Source organism: Anas platyrhynchos, chromosome Z, assembly GCF_047663525.1.
Source record: "Anas platyrhynchos isolate ZD024472 breed Pekin duck chromosome Z, IASCAAS_PekinDuck_T2T, whole genome shotgun sequence".
In the NCBI taxonomy this organism is placed as follows: Eukaryota; Metazoa; Chordata; class Aves; order Anseriformes; family Anatidae; genus Anas; species Anas platyrhynchos.
The window spans coordinates 72,020,155-72,038,793 of NC_092621.1; the positions used below are offsets into that span (position 1 = coordinate 72,020,155).

At 36.0% G+C, this 18,639-nt stretch overlaps 1 protein-coding gene across 1 annotated transcript in view; it reads left to right on the forward strand.

Moving 5' to 3' along the window:
• Positions 1 to 18,639, forward strand: part of LINGO2 (leucine rich repeat and Ig domain containing 2) — a 379,180-nt gene that overhangs the window by 82,430 nt on the left and 278,111 nt on the right. Inside the window, exon 3 of the mRNA XM_038170691.2 lies at positions 10,292 to 10,384. The gene's annotated coding sequence lies outside the window, so the exon portion shown is untranslated. The remainder of the gene's footprint in view (positions 1 to 10,291; positions 10,385 to 18,639) is intronic.

Genomic DNA, 18,639 nt, shown 5'->3' on the forward strand with positions numbered 1-18,639 from the left:
CAGTAAGTTAATCACATCCTCCAAAAGGTGGTTAATGTTATAAAGTTTGGTGGCAGCTGATAGGAGGCTCAGCTTCATTTCAGGGGCAGGGGAAAAGGGAAGGATTAAGCTCAAGAAGAAGGTTATTGTTTCTTACTGATTGCAGTTAAAAAAAAAAAAAAAAAAAAAAAAAGTCGGGTTATGATATATTAAAATACTTCACAGAAAAGTAATACTAATCCATACAGTGACCCACCTTAACTTCTCCCAGGCATAACACAGGAATGAGGAATCATTGCCTATTGTAGTGGATCTGTTTTGGCTAACAGCCACATGACTCCCAGCTGCCTCTCACTGTCCCCCCTCAGCAGGGCAGGGGAAAAAGAGGATGACAAAACTCATGGGTTGAAATAAGAGCAGGGAGATCACTTACCAATAACCACAGGCTAAAGATAGGCACGATAGGCTTAAGGAAAATTATTTAAATTTATTGTGAATTTAGAGTTGGATAGGATCATAGAACCATAGAAACCTCTAGGTTGGAAAAGACCTTCAAGATCATCAAGCTTATCAAGATCATCAGTGAAAAACAAAAATAGAAATTCATCTGCCACCTCCTTCACTTCAGCCCTTGTCTTCATACCCAGCTTCCCTGCCTAGTCTCTGAGTAAATGGGGAATGGGTGGGTGCAGTCAGTCTGTAACAGCATATCTCTGCTGCTCGTTCACGCTTTTCCCTCTTCCACCATAGGCCTCTCCATGGGTTGCAGGGGCATCTGCTCTGGCATGTCCTTCAATGACCCTGGTGTTCATGGTGCTGTTTCTTACAATTTTTGTTTGCTCTTCTTCTGCCTGTGTAGTGTTTTCTGTTCTTTATGAAGTGTATTTTTCTCAGAGGTGCCAGCATCTTCGCTACCAGGCTCAGCTGTGTCTGTTGGAAGTGGCCATTGAACCCATAGAAACCACCCCTACAAACTGCCTTGTTACTAAAACCCTGCCATTTACATGCAGCACAGCTGAGTTAGGGGTTGGTGGTATGTAATCAGAGATGAGACCTCCAGATCTGACCACTGGACAGGGCGTGCTCTTAGAGGAGATTTCCACCACCCAAGGAGTACCGTTCACATGGAGGCTGTTTCTCACTCAGAAATGGTTTCTCATGTCCCTCCTGCCTGGTGCTCTGAATGTTGAAAACAAACAAACAAACCTTCTCTGCCCTATAAACCACTCTTTTGGGATGCTCTGTTGCTCCTCTGTCTTTCAGGTTGAACTTTCCAAAATAGCTGCCAGGGGCTGCTGGGGCCTGGGGAGCACTGGGGCTGTCCCAGGGGTGCCTGGCATGGCCTGGCAACCCAGGACCATCTTGTGACCTCATCAGGAAGCGAGGCAGCCAGGGCAAGCAGCAGACATCTCCCTGGGGGTGGGAGCAGGTGAGGCAAGGCCAGGACATGAGCCTGCAGGTGGTGAGGTCAGGAGCAGGGCTGAAGCCCAGCACCGGAGCCTCAGACCTCAGAGGAACAGAATTGCCAGGAGCCAGGGTCAGCCTTTGTTGGGATTTATACAGTCACTGGGATGGGTGGGAGACAAAAATGTTAATGAGGGAAGAGCTTAAAAGGAATGAAAAATGGAAAAGAAAAAAAAAAAAAAAAAAAAAGTGAAACTGAAAGATTAAGCAATTAAATTTAAAAAACGTATATTTCTATCTATAGGTAAACCAGTCAAAAACAAATTTAGCCAGAGAGATTTCTTAGTACCTCAAGGAAAGATTTCTTCTCTTGATAGCATTTGGCTGCCAATTTTAAAGAGAATTTTCCTATCCTATCACAAAATTGCTCCCAATATGTTTTTTCTTTAAATACAATTAAGAACTCTTTTTCTTAAAATGAATCCTTTCAAAATTTAACATACCTACTTTGTATGACTCTCCACAACATGAGAAGGATGACGATTTCCACTAAGCATGAAGGTGGGTAACCATGTGACCCACCGGTCAAGGTGATAGGCTTTGATTTCCCCTGTATGGGTGTGTGGAAAGAAGCAGTGATGCTACTTTGAATCATTCAGTCTCACTGAGCCAGAACAGAGAAGACAACAGGAACAAAAAGAAGTCATGAGAGTGTATTTCTGGTGTTTTGCCTTGACAGATAGTCGACTTTCCCTTATGGATATGGCTCCTTTCCTGAGCTGTTCCTAGGGCAAAAAAGCAGTAAAGCACTCTAATGGTAAATCTAGATATAAAAGTGCAATGTAGTATTTAATTAGTAGTAAATTAGTTTTTAATACAGTGTTTCTTGTGCAGCTTTGCCTTTGGATACTGAAATTTTATTGCTAAGCAATTCACTAGAAATGGTGAAAGGACAAGTAGTAAATGTCTCCTACATTAATGCTTCCATTCTACCTGAATATGGCACTTTATATAATTAATTCACAATTCATTGTAAACCTAAGGCTTTTTTTTTTTCTTTTTTTTTTCTTTTTTTTTTTTTTCCCCAAAGGCCAGCAGGTATGTAGTCAAAGTAACACACCTCTCCTGCAAAGTATTGGGTAATCTCAGTCAGATTCTGGAAAACTTTTGTTAGATAACTTGAAAGAACTAGGAAATTCTAGTCTCTGTTTAGCAGCATATGTGATCTTAATTATGGTATCCTTTTTGCTGTATTTTTATCTGGACTGAATTCTCGCTGTAGCCTTAAATTACTCAGGAACAACTGTTTAATTACTTTGCCTTTGTGACATATGTCAAAGGTCAATTTTCCAGTAGATTTATAATTCTTTGTAGTTAGCCTTCTAAGAGTGGTTTTACTCAAGACACGGTTAGTTAAGGATTAAAACTGCTACATTCAAAGGAGTTCACAACAAATTTTAAACCACTAAGTACCACAAATTATTATGGCTAGGTTTTCTAAGTTTTCTGTGGGGATAAAAAAAGATCATAAGTATACTGTTCTTAGGAGCCATGAAGAGAATTACATCCAGTTCCCTCTTCCAGGGAGGAGTGGATTTTGCACAGCCTTCTTTACCTTACTTTGCCATGCAGTAAGTGAATGATGGGGATGGCCTGAAAGTTGATTCTTTTCTTCTTTGTTATTTTTCCTGTGTATAACAACAGAAGCAGACTTCACCTGGGTGTAGTCTTCTTCATATGAATAGTAATACCTATGTATAGTTTATTTCTAAACAAACCATCAAATATTCCCAATTCATACTTTCAGTTATATACTGCTTTCACCTAAATATGCATTTTCTGTTCACAGTGATAAAACTGTTCACATGATAAAACTGACCTTTTGCCTTTCCTTTTTTGTTTTGTTTTGTTTTGTTTTGTTTCAACTGAGATGCTTTTTTCTTTTTAGTGGTTGAAAGCACCATTTTAGCTAATACATTGCGTAAGCATAAACTGTTCCTGATAGTCCTAATGTGATTCCACTAGAAATTGTTTGTGTTTAAAATGTGACATGTTGCAAGTGCATAGAACACTTTTGGCTCTGTAGAAGAAAAATGGTCTGAACTTTTCCAGGGTGGTAAGCAACAACGAATGAAAGAATAATAACATTTAACGATTACAGGGTTTAAAAACACCTTTTTATGTGTTAGTCAAATTTAGCCAAGTCTTAAACAAACAAACAAACAAACAAACACGGTAAGTCTCCCTAGTATTAGACAAGTCAGGAAAAACAAAACTGAAAGCATGTTTTACTGGTGGTATTTTTAAACCAGGAACAGTTATCCTGTTTCCAGTGTTTTTATACCCATTTTTTCATCTGTAAATCATCTTAATCCAGAAGCTTTTGTGTTTCCCCTGTGTTTCAGTGACTTGCTTAGATGTAAATGCTACCAACATAAACAAACGCTCACTGAGCAACATGTCTTTCAATAAGTGGCGTCAGCAACACCTAAGAGTGAGCTTGTGCATTGTTGTGGATGCTAAGGCATGTGACAACTGCTGCAGGCAGCAGGTCTAAAATGGAAGAAAATATTATTTTCCATTGTGTACTGTGGGTACTGCTGAGCTGTGGAAGTCTTTTATCCAAGGATCTGTGGACTCCAGAGCAGGGTCCTCAAAAAAGTGACAGATAAATTCATGAAGGTCACTCTTAAATGCAGGGAAAAAGGTGTAGCGTCTAGACTCTTCTCATTGTCAGAAGCTGGGCAGATAGTAAGGCAATAGATTAACTTCAGGCTTTTTCCTGTTCAGAAAAATCCTTCCCTTCACTCACTGCTACATGTTACTGGATGTAGGTACTCAGGCCATCTGATTTAGGCAAATGCTGTCTTCTTACGGGACTACTGCCTGGACTTCATGGATTTAGTATAATAATATCTCTTATACTTTTTCCAGTTTTAAACTAGATCTGAAATTAATTTGAATTTAGAACTGAATTACTGCTTTAGCTCCATATTTACTTTGGCTCTTTTTTTCTTAGGATTATAAGTCAGTTCTTCAAACTTGAACTACTTCAGACTTCACCCAGAAATTAGTAGTAGCAAGCAGCACAAGTTGTTTTGAGTGAGGAATAGTTTCAAGATATATTCAAGCTACTCAAATGCATTGTTTCATTAACTGCTCTTACGCTTTTTCATGAACTTGGACTAATTTTAGAGCTAAGAGATAAATTAGCAATTCACAGTATATGCTTACCAGATGCTGTTGACAAATGCAAATAAAACAGCAACACAGTCAGGCTGAAAAGAACATTTGAGGATCACCTTGTCCCTCCAATATTAAAGACTAAGCTAGACAACAGCAGTAATATATTCATTCACCCCATGCCATTATTAAATTAGCTAAGCTGAGAGTATAGACATAATACTGTACAAGAGTTTTATTGGTATGAGCTTCATTCCCCATAATTTAGCAAACAAATTGAATAATTCTGACAGGGTTGTTCTGTCTGGCTGCTCATGGTGAAAGTTTCCCAATGCTGGACTCAGTTATTTACAAATTACACATCTTTCTCCATACATTTCCTGACTCCATGATGAGTGTTCTGCAGAAGATGAGGTCATGTTTTTCACACAAAATGATGTACGCCTGTTTGCAAGCCAGTAGATCTGTTTTAAAACAATCCACAGTTCCAGTCACTCCATAATGGTTTATTTTCATGCCTGTTCAGTATAAGTCAGGGACTGATGTAGAGGGCAAGAATGGCTAGTGCAAAGGGACCATCTTGCATAGGTGAAGCACCAGTCAGAATCCAGACATGTTCATTCCTTTTTATTTTGGTCTTCCTGACAGAGATATGTTTATTTATTTATTTATTTATTTATTTATTTATTTATTTATTTATTTAAGCCATACACTGGTTTAAAAAATAATAATAATAAATAAATAAGTAAATGGGGGAAAGCAACCATCCAAGTTTCTCAGTTTCCAGCCATCTCCAGTCTAATCATTAGGACATTCCTCTCAGGAGAAAAGTAATTTGAAAACAAAGATGAGAATCCCATCAATATTAAGAGACACATATAATTTTTTTTTTTTTTCTAGAACCTATATAAATCTATTAAAAAGAGAGCTGCTATTCCTAGCATTTGTTTTAATCATAGTGCCCATGCTTGTGTACCATGCAGGATTCATTGCTACCTGTCTTTTATTAATATAACTGTGATTGACAATGAAAACTTAACTGTGATTTGGCTGATTCATATAGTATGAGGTATATCTTCTATTTTGTGCACTTATTTTGCTGCTAGAATTGCCATAGGGCCTGTAGCCATAAGTAGAGGAGACAGGTAGAATCCAGTCAGCCAGCAAGAGATTTGTTGAACAGCAAAACTGGAGTAAACTACTATTAAATCTGACTAGAATGTTTGTTCTAAAATACTATTTCAGCTTGCAATTACTGTTACAATTTGCACTGTTGTTTCAGTTAATTTTCCATCATTGTTTTCTGATCCTCTTTCTATCCCACAAAAATTTTTTCCTTCTGTGTATTTTTTAGTGGATGATTTCCTCTATCATTAGATCATGCCAATTCCTAAAATATTTGCCTGACAGCTTTTGCTTCTCCACTGGGAGGAGACATCAAAGGAACTATAATCTAATTGATTTGTATTTTGTATTTTTCTTCCATGAAAAATGAGGTCATCACAACACAGGATGAGAAAAATAAATATATATATATATTTAAAAAAAAAAAAGATGCCTTTAGATTCAATATGATCTGTTAATAACCACTATGAATGTTTTCTTAGCTTTTTTTTTTTTTTTTTTTTCTTGAAACATGTTTACTTAATAGGAATATTAACACTTTGTTGTTGTTTTGTTATTGGGGGATTTTTTTGTTGGTTCCTTGATTTCATTTTACCTAAAGTATAAAGAAGTATAAAGTATAAAGAACATTGAAATACAGTGACATAGCTCACTAGAATATAGAAATTGAATAAATTGTCCAAATGAAGTGGGACACTGAAATTTTCTTAAGATTTATGGTTAGACAGACTCCCTTGTCTATGTAGTTAAGGCTTAAAAACTAACCACTTAACTACAAGCAATATGGATTCCCTGTGCTGCCATTTCAAATAATGCTTAACTCAAACAAATTAGCCAATTTGTAAAAACTGAGATGGGCAGATCTTCAGTTTTCTTAATTCTTTTGTCAAATGTAGATCTATATTATTCCATACTACTATGTGAATGAAAGACAATTGAAAGAATTGTGATTAATTTATAAATCTGTCAGGTAAATTCCCAGGAAAATCAACTGAATTTTCACATACAAAGGTGAAGACAAAGTAGATTGATGTATGTCAGCAACATGTCCCAAATCCATAATCTTCTAAAGATTTTTTGTTAGTTATCAAAATGCATTTAAGTTTCAGTCAAACTACCGAGACCAAAAATAGGGCCACACAGTGGGGAAAAAAGAAAAAAAAAAAAAAAGAGGAAAAATGCCTGCTTGAATTGAATAATGGTTCTTTAACAATAAGACAGTACCTTTCAAATAGCATTTCTAGTGGAAAAATCACCATGACTTTTGGGAGCTTGGGATATTGTTTCATTGGTTAATTTTTCTAGAAGGAAACTGTAGATTTTCATAGTAAGAAAGAATCCCTTTTATCTTCAGTTAGGGCACCTACTTCATGTTTCCAATACAGGGAAATGTTTGGCTAACATTAAAACATTACCTGAAGTTTCAGTCCATCTACTTGTAAATTGTATTGTATTGGTTGGCAAACGCAAAGCCCAGTGAATATTTGCAGTATCTCCAGTTGATTTATTTTCATTGTGAATACCAAAAAGACCAACCTGCATAAATGCAAGGTAGTCAATTTCTCAGAAAGAATCAATCTTAAATGGTGAGGCCAGCACAATTCCATGTCCCCTCTTTTCTTGCCAGCCAGCTCGTTCAGGAATATTTTCAAGATTAATTAATTAGCATGCTACTTAGCAAAGAATCTATAAGCCCAAACTACTGTGTCTCTTCTATCTTTGCTAGTGTGCACAAGGATCATAGCTTATACAAGAATTCTTTGCAGCCTCTAAAATGTTTCTTATGCATCTTACATTGCTTAGTCCAGATGCCAGAGTGCAAAAGATAGATCCGAGTTTTGTATGGGGCCTCAAAATTTTTGTGTCATTATGATTTTTATTTTAACATTTATGATAAATATACACATATATGATGTGTCTACTCCTATATATTATAGATCCTCACAGTAGAGTGCAAAACAGGTATAAATTGAATGGATGTAAATTGCTACTGTTCCCTATTTGCTTTCAGGTAGGTGTAACTGATTTCTTCTAGAATATGGCAATAGACAACCAGCTGTGATAGAAAGTTGTTTGCATTATTCACTGAGTAAAACATACTTTTTAGTGAATTTAGCCTGTGTTATCTTATCATGTACTGTTTATCACAAGTTACTTGACAATCCATAAGCTGGACTGTGCTCACAAGATGTTTCTGTTTAACTTGACACCTTTTACTCCATCACTCAGATAAGCAAAACCTATAGGATATTTCTTCTACCATAATGTGGGTGGAGAGGAGTGGCAGCACTGGTGATAGCTGGGGAAGAAGAAAGGTCCCCATGCCCTTGCAGCCTTACATTGGCTGCACCATGAACATGGTGCTCTGAGGCAAGTGATCCTCTTCATCTGCTTTCTTCCCTAACTCCACAGACTTCATTTCTGTAACAGAAGAGACCCTTGAAGTGGTAGAATAGGGAGGTCAGTGAGAAGGGTACATGGCTCCTTGAATGGGAATCCAGTTCTGCCGCTATAGGAAAAATGGCAGAACTGTCTGGGAAATGTGTAGTTCCTTTGCTAGAGGAAGAGCAAGGTTGGACCTGAGCTGAGCATCTCCGCAAAGAGGGAAAAACTGTCCTGCTTGCCTAGGCTGTCTGTTTGGCTGCATTCTGACCTACAGAAAATTGAATAAATAAACCTAAAGGTATAAAAGTGTGATGGGATTTGCTTTTGCTGTCATATAAATATGAAAGCTAGAATTTCAGAGACCAGCCCTGGTCACTAGAAGAGCTATGTGGTCTCAGAGATTAGAGAGCTACAACATTAAGCAAGCCTTATCTATCCTTACCTGATAAACATTTTCATGAAGGTTCATTTTCACAAATGAACCAAAAATTTACTTTTGTCAGTGAGATCTAGCTGACACAGTTAGTGATGTCTGGAGAAAAGTTCATCTCATAAAATGAAAATGTTAGTTGCCAGTCTAGTCTCTAGGCTCTGCTGACTGTACTGACATATATCCATTAACTATTAATAGGAGCGTAGACAGCTACATGTAGGTGCCTAAATATAGTGAACTGCATGACACCCAGATTGCTCTGTTTTAGCATGAAGATTAAGACAAGCATCTGATTGTTATTTGGGCCAGTTAGCTTTCTCTAGCTGTTATGTAATTTTCTCCAATTTGTTGAAATTGTTTCAGTTGTTTCTGACAAATGGAGTAGAAATTAGTTTCACATTTATAATCTCCATGTACTGAAATTATTCCTGAGAAAGCCCTCCTAACTGTTTGATATCTCTATGCCTCTAAAATTCCCTGCATTTTTCTAATATCTGTGGTCATGATAATGAACTCTATCTAGTCTCTGTGCCCCATTGCTCAGGCCTATTTAAACAAGGTTATGCCATTTTTGATTCTGTGCATTATGTCAAATATTGCACATTTTGTTTTGTTTAGTTTTTGATTCCTGCTGACAATCTACTTCAGAATCCTAGTTTTAATTTTTTAAAGTTTCTAATTTAGGAGATGTAGAAATAAACTAAAAATATAGTCCTTAATGATTTATTATGACGAATGAATAACAGGAGTAAAAAATAATTCTTGAAACAACAATATTTTAAAACTATTTTAATGACTTGACTACCACTGGAGTCTGATGCTTCTGACTGCTTAGAATTGGATGTGTTAGTGCTGTAGCCTTACAGTGGCTTATTCACAAAATATGTAAATAAAGCAATGTCTGAACACAAATACGTAACTGCAGAGAACAAGAGTATGTTACTTCTGAGGCAGTGGTACCCTCTAAGGACTTCCCAAGAATGCAGTTAGGTTAAGCAGAAGATCTGCAGGCAGAAATTGCCCATGAGAAGAGTCAAATCAATGAACATCTGCTTTTTATGGTTCACACAAATTTTAAGCATTATACAGTCATTCACCACTGTCAGAAATACCTGTGATACTTTGTTGATTATTGCATGTACTCCGGAAGTGTATGAGAGATGGATTATAACTTTTCCTGATATTTATTTTTTTCAGTCTTGCTTTTTCCATATATCACTGGAGTCCAAATAAGCATCAGAATGATGATTATTGATGGGTTTTACCTCCTGCTTGCCTGGATATTTACTATGTATTAATGTATTAGATTTCTAATTAAAAAACCTCATAATGTTTTATTTTGTTAGGATGGCTTGCAGATTTGGTACTATTTCATCAGTTTGTATCACACATATCTCTTCTCTTTTTAATAGAGAGAGTGGAAATTATACGATTTTAATTATTTATTTGAAGTATGACACTCCTGGAAATATTTTACAAAGAAATGAAAGTTGTTGGAACCTTTAGGACTTCTTATTTGCCTCTTTTGAAACAAGGGAATCGCCTGGTTTTGGCTGTACTAACTGTCTCAGCTCCCCTAACTGAGGCCCAAAAAACGTGTCTTCCTCTGTTCAGGTCTGAGTATATGATTCCACCACAGGCCAAGGCCAAAATTCTGTCATGAACCACTCAAACAAAGAACAAAAGTCCAAAACAGAGGAGAGTAACAGCCATAAGAAAGCATAATGTTATTAGAGCAATGTATGAGTAAAGAGACTAATTATTATTTTGTTTGTTTTCCAGCTATATTCGTTGCATTAATGCAAGTACCTGCTTCATGAGATGACCTCGCTTCACTAATATCTGTGGTCTGTATCAAGCTACAGTATCACTGCTGTAAGTATGGCTTTCTGTTTTGTTTTCAGCCTAATAAGAAAGTAGTTTACTAGACCACTTAAGATCTGGCAGGCTGTGAAATGATTCAAAGTGAAAGGCTTGTCATTGCTCAAAATATTTCAGATGAATGTGGCCAAGGCTGAGTGAATGTCAGGTTTGTGCTCTCTTATCAAAACCATAAAGTTAACAAGCAGGAGAAAAGGAAGAGATCTTCATAGCTGAATAATCTTAATTGCTATTTGTAGCTGTAGTAGATAGATTAGAAAGCAATACTTAAATTAACAGACATTATTTTAGCTGTGGCTGTCTCTTTAATAAACTCTAACTGATAGAAAAAGGTATTCCAAAGCTGGAACCCTTTTTTCTTGTAGTCAGGCCTCCTATCATTATTTTTCCCTTGATGTTGGATTATAGAGCAAAGTTAAAAAAAAAAAAAAAAAAAAAAATGTAAAAAAGAGAACCTCAAGCCAGATTTTTAAATCCAGAGATAGGCAACAAACGTAAGTGCCCTGATTTCTGAAATGCTCAGCCTCTAGCAACTTTAATTTACTTTAAAGAAAGCTGCCAGAGGCTCAGCACCTGAAAATAAGGTCAGTTACTGAGGCATTTCGCTAAGGACTGATCATCCAGAGACAGGAGACACACAACCAGATCAGGGCATGCTCTGCCCCTTTGGGAAGAGAGAATATTTTCAATAGAAAAACAGATGTACAGCCTTACACCTATTAAGCAATATCCACAACAGAAAGCAAAGTATCTCCATGTTACATAATGTGAACAATGACTTTGTTTATTTTTTTTTTCTGTTTGTTTGTTCATTTAAGAAAAACAACTAAAACCCACACTGGAGGAAAATAATAATAATAATAAAATAAAATAATAATAAAAAATAAGGATAGCATGGTTTAAAAAGGCAAATTTCTGACCACTGTACCACAGTGTACCACAGTGGAACCACAGGTTTCCTTTCTGGTGTCTGGACTGCTCCTGAAGGGTGGTATATCCCAATTCTTTTCTCTTTTTTGTCACATTCAGGTAGAAATGCTGCAATTAGCTTTATTTCCAGCATCAGCATGAATGTAAGACCATAAGGGTACATTAAAGCTGATTTTCCCTCTGTCTTAGCAGCCTCCTAAGGCCTGAGTATGGTAGTACTATGATGTGTTTTGTTTGGGACAAATTTGTTTGGACATTTTCTTTAAAACTATTGAAAGGGGGGATATAAAAACAGAATTTCCAGCAGTCCTGTCAAGTTACATTGCTGTGACCTTTCATTCCCTTTTGAGCTCCAGCGTGTATTTTTATCAGATACTGTGTCTTAATTTTGAGTCTTCTGGCTCTCCCCTGCACAACGTTGTCGCATGGTAAAAGCTGTCCTGGCACTGACAATAAAAACATCAATATTTGAGGGTTCTTTAAACGACCTGTAGAAATTTGCCCTAGGCAGACATATGCCTCAAAGCTGAGATGGAGACTTGAAACTTTCACATTGTTTGTCCCCAAAGTAGCAGTTACAACATGAAAAATCCCAGAGTTTCGTTTTTGTGTTCCACTTTGCTGAAATTCTCCAGAGTTTTCTCCAGTTGCTCTGTTGATTCAAAGTGGTCAACCAGCACCAAGCAGCCCAGCACGGAGCATGAGCAAGGCATGCAGCTGTGTGTGTTGAACACATGGCTAACAGGACTACCTCTTAAGCCCCAGATCAGTGTGCAATAACTCAGGTGTCCACAGTGGCCTGCTTTGAAGACCCCTAATTTGAACAGGCAGGCCTGACAACAAATGTAGTTTTCCCTCAGAAACTGATTTATGAATTTCCTGGACTCTTCCCTACCCAGACTTTGCTTGTTGCAGCCAGAGATAAGGTTTGGATATATGTATGTGTGGAAAGCTAACAGCTTGAGAAGTGAAAAATCCTCCCAGCAAATGTAAAAAGCCAAACACATCTGGCAAACTGAATGTAGCGGAGGCAAGAGATTGACAGGTTATTTTTTTATTGTCTGTTTTGTTTGCTTTGGTAGAGTCTTCAGTCTAACAGTCTAAGGCTGTGTTTTAATGTGTTTGGATTGAACACTCTTGAATGTACTGCAGGAGTGAGCTGGAACCTCTAGACATTTTCAAAGTTGTTTTACAGGAGATGCAGAACAGAGGGCTGTATGAAATGTTCCCTTCTGTAAAATAAATGAGTTCCAGTGCTAATGGTGGTGAAAACTTTGTGAAAAAAATTAGAAAGCTTGGGGAATGTTAAAAGATTGTGATTCCACAGCACTTCTATGTAAACTACTCCAATTCTTAAACACTCTTACTGTGAAGAGTAGTTTTCATTTTGCCCATTTTGAATTCCTTCACTTTTCTCCCAATGCAAGGAGTACCTCAGAAACGGATTATTCCAGGTCCCAATCACTATCTCTAGCAATCATTTTATAAGCTGGCCACACTGTCTTTAATATTACCATCTCAACAGAAACCTGTTTAATCTGATTGTGTGTGCACGTCTGCATGTGTATAAAAAAAAGATCATTGAAAATAAGATATGAAAACATGTAAAACTACAACTGTATTAAAGCAGTCTTATGTTTATGTAAATTACAATGCTTCAGTGACAATTTTGAATAACAGACATTGTTTGGAAGGCATGAAAGAAGCACAGATATTAGTATTCTGTCACATTTATAGATGATCATCTACTAAAATGTAGCTATAAGCAATTTATTTTCAAGGTTGCTTCATAAATATTAGTCTCTATGTTTGCAGCATACATATATATATATATACATGGATGTTTGTATCAAGCATAGCACTTCAGTTTTTATCGACTTTGTACTCGGAGAAAATTTATCTTTTGGCAACAGTTTCAGGTGAATAAAGATTTTCACAAACTCTCTTCCTGTTGGGATAATTTGAAAAATTTTGTTAGTGATCTCTCTAAATGTACATGAGTTAATTGTGACAATGTAAATTAAAGCACTCACAAAATAGATACCTACTGTGCACTTAGTCACATGGTCTGAACTTTTGGGTAGACCTGTGCGGTGTCAAGAGTTGGACTTGATGATCCTTAAGGGTCCCTTCCAACTCAGGATATTCTATGATTCTATGATTCTACTGAATACAAATTCAGCAATATAAATATGTGTTATATGCTGCCACCTTATGGTAGCAAAAGCTATGTGAGTCTTGATGTAATAAACTCCTGTAAAGGAAAAAATTACCAGAAAAATAGGTAATATTTCTCCTGTTGATAATCCTGTATAAAGCCAAGTCTACTAAAAAGATCTTTTTTAATGTGAGTTTAATTAAAAAGCAAACAAACAAAAAAAAAACTGAAAATTATTGTAATTTCTCTGCAATATTACTTGCTGTTAAAAATCATGGAATCGTTGAATCATTAAGGTTTGAAAAGATCACCAAGATCATCTGGTCCAACCATTCCCCAGCACCAATATCACACACTAAACGACATCCCTAAGTGCCATGTCCAACCTTTCTTTAAACACTTCCAGGGACGTTTCACTAAATTTCAAAATTTTCATCCTAAGATTGAGGATGTTACTTGTTATTGTCTGAAAGGTCATGTTTATTGGAGAATACGGAGATCTAGATATTTCTGGAAGGTTTGTACAAATAACTACTGAAGTGGTATCTTTAGTATCACATTTTGAATATGTAGGCATTCTGCCCATTTTTCTGGACAGAAGATGATCATTGTTATTATAGCCAACTAATACCAGAGTACATCTATTTTTATAAATGTATAATAAAGTCACTTCATTAGCGATAAAGCTTTAAGTTTATTTCACAAAATGTAAACTGCTAAATGTATGTATGACTAAATATCTTCACAAAAAACCTGGAAGGAATATCCACACAAGACTGCTAGAGCTGAAGGTAACTCATGTGCTTCAGATGTCCTTGGCTTGCTACAAACTGGGCAAGAACATGGAACTACTACAGTAACAAAGATACGTTTGCCCCATCCTTACATTCTTCCAAAAGCCTGGCATTTGGCCAGGTGGATCTTTGCTCTGATCAGATTAAGCCAGTCCTCTGTTTATTGGCAGAAAAGCATTTAATGTTTATCTCCATTCTTAACAGTAATTAATATAGTAAATCTGATCCCAGAATACTGTAGTTAAAGAACAATCGATACATGCCTTTTTGCTATAAACAGGCAAACCATGGTATTTATTAGAAAGCAATCTTAAGTATTTAGTAGCAACGTTAGATTTATTTACAGCACAAAGAGAGACATACAAAAACAGTTTTGATGCCAAGTAATTTTCTGTTTGTTTATTTTTGTACTTCCAACTCTATGAAGTACAAAGCACAAGAGCTCAGTTGATGAAAATGTCAGACTGAAAACATAAAAGTTTATGCTTAAATGAATCTGAATCTGTGTTCTAGACTCCAGCTGGAAATGGATTTCAAATTGACAAGCATAACAACTGGAAGTATGTGCATTGCTTTGAAATGGCCAACTTCAGATAGTCTCAACAACCTCTAGACTCTTAAAGATAATAGGGTAGATAAAAATGGAGATTCCAAATTGTGTAGAGCTTTATGCTGTAAGTTATCATATAGCAATTTCAAAATCAATTCAGTGTTGAACAGGAAGCCAATGTAATTCTCTCAGAACTCAAGCTTCATACCGAGACCTCCTTGCACATGCCAAATCACAGCATCTGGATTTTGTATGCCTAGGAAGAAATTGCATTTAGGGGAAATATTCAGAAAGTCATTCAGAAATCCAATTCTATATGTTAAGATACTGAAACAACATACGGTAGCACATGCAGTAATGGCATTTTGTGAGCTGTAGTTCAATAGACTAAATCTGGTCTTGAAGTTCCAAGGTCATATTCTTGACTCTGTTACTTATATAGTGTGTCAGTTTATCCAAAGAAGTATTTCCTACTTGAAGAGTCCAGGTCTTATTTTCCTTGTTTTCCTTGTATTTTTTTGCCCTCCAGATGTATGAGAAAACTTATTACATAATGAAAAGCTTGCCTTTTTAAAAAAAAAAAATCAAGTGCACAAGTCAAAAAACTCTTTATAGATCCTGTCATAGCTACTGTCTGTAGACATTTACTAAAATCTATTTTAAACAAGTTTGATGCTCAGCATATAACTTAATACCAAATTTTAAAGGATATAAAGTAGATTTATACAGATCTTGACTAATGCTATCCTACAGACAAAAACAGGAATTTAACTAAGAAAACGTAAAAGTTCTATTATGAAATGTGTCAGTTGACTGAGACAATCTCTGTAATATACCACTATTTTGGTGAAGTTCATTTTAAGTGAATTTTAACATTTCTCTTTGGCTCCATTCAGGCTACACAGCTTCAAGTAACTTAGGGTGGAATATTCTGTTCCATTGAGAGTATCTCAAACTTGGTTAAATAAAACTTTATAATTAGGACACATCATATGTATGAAATCATAAAAAATAAAATCTTCAAATTCTTATGAAGTAATGCAGTAATTTTTCCTTCCCTTCCATCTCTCTCTTGCTGTTTAGATTGAAGCTGCTATAACAGGTTACCCAACTAATTGTAAAGCCACCTTCAATTACTTTTCAGACCAATAGCACTACTTGAAACTTTTTGTTGTGCAGAAAAATTGATACTACTTTTTGCTCAAATTTCTTTGTGTTTGGTTCTTAATGTATTTATTCCAGTCTTCATAAGCACTACTGAATGACACTAGAGCTGAAATATCTGTCCTTCCAAAGTACTTTAGGAATATTCACTGTGATGCTGGGCTTTTTTATGCTTCTTTTATTTCAAGTTGTTAATAAATTGAGAACTTCTGTGTTACACTTTGGAATGACTATAGAAATTCTCCTGTTGTGCTTCAGAAGATATATGTATGATTTTAGATGGCACTTAATGCAGCAAAGACAGTATTCTTCAACTTTTCCTTCTAGTCTTAGGCTATATAATTCAAGTAACGATCAAAGCAAACGTGCATAGACGGTTATTAGTTTCTTTTTTAATCAGTGAATTGTTTAGACTTCTCCATTCAGTGTTGCTCATTCTCCATAGAAAACCTGGTCATTAATATTTTTGTTTAAATGCTCTTTGAAAATTATGAGCAAGATGGAGGGACTTGTTTATTTCTTTACACTACTCATAATAGACTGGAGATGATCAGTTTGGCATAAAGGAAGATTGCAATATTTCAATGAAACAGAAGCTTTCCTGGAAGTTGTAGAGATGGAGGGGCAAAAGAGAAAGGTTTTGCATAATCATCTGGTTATTTTAGCCTTTACTTTCAATGCTAGTTCTTAAATGAAGCTGCAGTTGAGCTGAATTAAGATGATCAGATTGTCCATAAGTGACACTGGTATATAAACTATACCACTTGGGAATGGTGATGTATTTTCTGAAGTATTAAAAAACAGAGGATAAAAATATTAAGGTAAAGTATTATTGGTTAAAGCATGGTATTCAATAACACTAGGAGAAATTTCTAATCACAGTTGAAATAACAGTGTACAGTCTAATGTAAGATAGTAGATAACATAAGCAAAGGGAACAAGCTCTTACTTTTTTTAAAGAGCTGATATAGATAAAAAATATTTCAGTAGTAGAATCGATTAGATTAATATGATGAAAGAATATATTAGACAGCACATATAAGCAGAGGCAGACAGGATGTTTTATCCCAGATGTCTTTGACAGTCATACACTCCAGTCTTAATTAATACTTGATGACAGCTGTACTGACAAACCTCAGCTACTGGTCTTTGAGTTACCAATTTGATCCCAAGTAGCAAAATAGTCTGATGTGCTGGAATTCCACCATCCTCCTTTACCACAGAGAAGAATCTGTTGTACTAAACCAGAAGATACAGAAATGTCTCTTTTGCCCTGTCTACCTTTCTCACTTTAAAAATCAGAAGACTTTTAATAATGAGAGTTGGTAGTTCATTGAATAAAGCTCTCCTGTTTAGGAAAAGTTGTTTAGTTCCCAGCTGTGCAGGTGAGTTACACAAGCTTGAACCTTGATTTCCTGTGTCCCATGGGAGTGTTGCACAGTCAACATATATAAAATATCACTTGAGAAAGAACAGAGGGGTATTAGAAAGAAAGAAACAGACCTCAAAAGATTCAGGCAGTATGTGAGGCAGTATGTGTGATGAAACAGAAGGCACGATGAAGCTAGAATCCTGTAGTATCAGGTGTAAGAAAACATAAGCTGCAGGTGAGCAATTGAGCAGTACTACAATCTAGGTCATCTGAAAATTAAAATAATGCACAGTTGTATCCGTTTCATGGTGATTCTTAGAATGTTCAAGTTGTATTTTATAGCAAGTACAATCAAAGCTCATTTCTGAAAGGCATCAAGAAAGGGTGAAGGTAGTGTTAAGCATGAGAGGATTTCTAGTAACTCAGCTTTTTTTTGTGGTGCCTCACCACAATTTGTATTATTTTTTTTATTATTAAAATAAAGGTTATTGGTCATGATGATTAATGGGGATCTCAGTCAGGAATTTGCCAAGGAAAGGGATTACAGCACTTCATTAAGTTAAGCAGTACACACAAAGAAAAATCTTTTGTGAAAGGAAGTAAAATGTTCTTGTTGATGTTTTCTGCAGGTGTGGGTTCATCTCTTGCACTGCTAATCTGAATGTGTAACAATATTCAGACCTCAGTGAACTAACCACTTGAAACACAGTGCTGGTGCTGTCTCCCTGATATATGTCTCACCTCACTGACAAATTATTTTGCTTAAATCAGAGTCCTTCAATCAGTCTTGATATCTTGATTATTTTGACAAAATTATATATATATATTATTTTGACAAAGATATATATGTATCTTTGATATATGTATATATCTTTGTTCTATTCTCATTAAATTCAGGGCAAAAGCTCACATCCTTTTCTTTTCTATGAACAGAGTTAAACTAACGAGTGCTTTAAACTTCATACCTGAGCTTCCTACTTACTACTAAAATCCATGCAGTTCATTAAAACCTATGTGTTCTATCAAATTTCAGTCTCTGCTAAGCTTGTGTTACAATGGACTGCAATATGTGTTTAGACAGACAGTTTAAATAATAGACAGAAAACTAAGTTGTTAAAGATTCTGAGACATACCGACAGATGGTGAGGTTAACTACATGCCCTTCCATGATTTTTTTTCATAACGTCTCTGATGGCTTATGTTACCTCAAGACATTGTTTCCACCAGAGATAATGGCTTATGGCAAAGAGTTATGCTATGTTAATGGAGTTGCAGAGACTG